The 3,471-nt window shown below is 37.3% G+C and overlaps 1 pseudogene; it reads right to left on the bottom strand.

The window, feature by feature from the left end:
• Positions 1 to 605: 605 nt before the first annotated feature.
• On the bottom strand, positions 606 to 1,413 carry LOC144287623 (small ribosomal subunit protein eS4-like; annotated as a pseudogene).
• Between the last annotated feature and the right edge of the window lie 2,058 nt (positions 1,414 to 3,471).

Genomic DNA, 3,471 nt, shown 5'->3' with positions numbered 1-3,471 from the left:
AGGAAAATCGCTAGGGGGTTTTCATGATCTAGTTACATGATACTACACAAGTTTGGTCAATACAGCTAGATGGTTGATAATTCAGGGATACAATTCACTGTAGCCTGCTGGTCAAGGACACAGACTTGAGCCAGCCAGCCAAATTCCAGCTCAGTTCTGCCACTTTCTGCCAATGTGACCTTATCCTCACTATCTCACAGGATTGCATGAGGATTATATTCACTAATATATGTACAGTTCCTAGAACAGTGCCTGGCACACTGTTAGTCATATAGTAAGGGCTTCCTCTCACTGCTACCTCATCCAGAAAGATAGGCAAGGGAGTGCAGATACCTCTTCAAGACCCTGATTTCGTTTCTTTTGGATATGCCCAGAATATGGCATTGCTGGATCATAAGGTAGTTCCATTTTCAATTGTTTGAGGAACCTCCCACACTGTGTGGTATAATGGCTGCATCAATTGACCTTCCCACCACCAACACACACGGGTTCCCTTTCTCCCCCCATCCTCACCATCCTCACCTGTTATCATTTCTTTTGTTTTCCATGCCATATTATCTTTAATTAAGTATAAAGACTTCCAATCATGTCACCTAAAAACCAATTTACCCACTGCTCTGTTTGGCCACCAGTCTCTTGTCTTTCTTCTCATCAATGGTGAAAAAGATACCACTTCCACAGCAAAGAGCAACACATGGTTTGTTGTCTCTGCTAATAACAAAAACACTGGAGAGCCAGGTGGCAAACCTGTTGCCATTGGCATCTGCCATGTGAAGTACATCAAAAGAACCGAGGTGTCTCTCTGTTGGTGATCAGACCAATTCTTCCCAGGTTAGCACATCTGTCACCATACACAGATTACCGATGTCAAGCTTTATGAAATCAGTGATCTTTCCAGTCTCCAAATCAATCTGAGTGGTGTCATTCACCTTGATGGGAGGTTCAGAATAGCAGATGGTGTGAGCATCATGGGTCACCAGATTTGGGATTCCTTTTGTCCCCACAAAGGTCTTTCTCAATTTGCACAACTTATACTTGACCTCCTCAGCAAAGTAGACAGTAAAGTGACCCTTCGTGCCATAGATCAGACCAAAATTCTCCCCAGTCTTGCCAATGCTGATGACATCCATCAAACCACCAGAGTACGTTTTATCAGTTCAGACCTTGCCATCAAATCTTAATAAAACGCTGCATACAGGTCTTCTTTACTTCATCTCCATTTAGTGCATATTTAAGTCTATTCTTTAGAAAAGTGATGAAAAGGAGATATCCTCTCAGTTCATGGGGACCAATAGATGGACAAGGGGCAAATACACCAGTTTATCCAGCAGCTGCTGGAGCTGCTACACACTTCAGATGCTTCTTGGGACCAGGAGCTATAGCTGCACAATGCATGAAAAGAACTGTTATCATATGTCTTTTTTGCTAATAGTCATTCTAACAGGTGTGAGGTGTATTTCCCTGAATATCAATGTTGAGCACCTTTTCATATATCTGCTGGCCATTTATATCTTCTTTCCAGAAATATCTATTCAGGTCTTTTGCTCATTTTCCAATCAAATTATTTGGTTTGTTGCTATTGAGGTTGTACATTCATTGCAGCATTATTCAAAATAGCTGAGATATGGGGCAGCCCAGGTGGCTCAGTGGTTTAGTGCCACCTTCAGCCCAGGGCTTGATCCTGGAGACCTGAGATCGAGTCTCACATTGGGCTCCCTATGTGGAGCCTGCTTCTCCCTCTGCCTGTATCTCTGCCTCTCTCTCTCTCTATCTCTCATGAATAAATAAATAAAATCTTTTTTTAAAAAAAGGAAACAAAATAGCCAAGATATGGAAACAACTTAAATGCCCATTGACAGATGAACAGATAAAGAAAATGTGGCCCACAAATACAATGAAATATTATTTAGCCTTTAAAAATCAGGAAATCCTGTCATTTGCCACAACATGGCCAAAACCGGAGGACATCATGCTAAGTGAAATAAGTCAGATGCAGAAAAACAAATGGTATATGATCTTACATGTGGAATATGAAGTAGTCAAAATCATAAAGCAGAGAGTAGAATGGTGGTTGCCAGGAGCTGAGGGGAGGGAGAAATGGGGAGATTTTGATCAAAGAATATAAAGCTTCAGTTATGCAAAATGAGTAAATTCTGGAGATTTGCTGTACAGCATGATCACTACAGTTAAAAAAACTGTATTGCATACTTGAACTTTACTAAAGAGGATAGATCTTAAGAGTTCTCAACATACACACACATTAAAAGAAAGCAAGAGAAGAAAATAGCAGCTCTGTGAGGTGATGGATATGTTAAATAAGCCTGATAGTGGCAATCATTTCACAATAGAAATGTTTGTCAAGACACCAAGTTGTATACCCTAAATGTATACAACTTTAATTTGTCAATTGTACCTAAGTAAAGCTTTAAGAAAAGGTAAGCATAGATGAGTTAACAGATCTCGTATAGATGGGGCTTTAATTGAGTAATGTCATCCTCTAATTCAATACAGCATAAAGCAAATTTAATCATCTTTGAAACCAATGGCAAGTTGCTATAAAACTTCAATTAAGATAGGATATATGTTAAAACAAAACAAAATTTTTTATTTATAGTAACACATTGAGCTTATTTGAAGTGAACCTATCTTCTGACTGACCCTACAAAAATGTTACTAGATTCCATTTTATTGCTCTCAAGACATAAAGCATCTGGTATTATTATAGTATCTTAACATTTTTTATCTTTTAATATTGTAATATTCTAAGCCCCCATCGAATATAAACTCTATTTATGTCTCCCCAGCTCTATGTAAAAGATATCATGTATATTTTTGATTTGAATATGCCTCTAAACCATATAAATTTCATTGTAGACATTTGAGGCAATATATGTTTAACTTGAAAAAGAATCACTGGTAATACTTGATTGTTGCCTATTGAACTGGGACTAGATTATCAGACAGTTCCCAAAAGCAAATACCTTGATAAAATGTTCACAATGGAATTTAGAAATTGAATCCAAAAGACTATGTTGATGTAGTATAAATGGGAACATGAGAAAATATCAAAGTTGAAGTTTTTGTTGGAAGATGAATTTGAAATGATCTCTTATGAATATGCAACTTTTAATACATACTCTCTGAGGTACATTTACACTCACATTTAGAAGTCTAATTAGTAATAAAAAGGAAAGAGTTGGTAATGATAGCACCCCGCTCTTAGGGTCCCTATTATAGATTCTGAAAACAAATTCATTAATATCTTAATATATAATGATGTCATTTTCTGCACCTAAATACTTCAGCCCAAAAGATGTAAGCTTCAACCCCTCCCTTCCTTTTTTCTTTACATTTAATCTGTAAATTTGAAGCCTGGGAATCTTGTTACTTTCAAAGTCAGACTTTTGACATTTTTCTCCTGCAAAACAAAAGATTTTGAGGAAAAAAAGTAGCCATCATGCTTTGAAATAT

This window comes from Canis aureus, chromosome 17 (assembly GCF_053574225.1).
Source record: "Canis aureus isolate CA01 chromosome 17, VMU_Caureus_v.1.0, whole genome shotgun sequence".
Taxonomy (NCBI): domain Eukaryota; kingdom Metazoa; phylum Chordata; class Mammalia; order Carnivora; family Canidae; genus Canis; species Canis aureus.
This window is presented reverse-complemented; position numbering and strand designations above follow the sequence as displayed.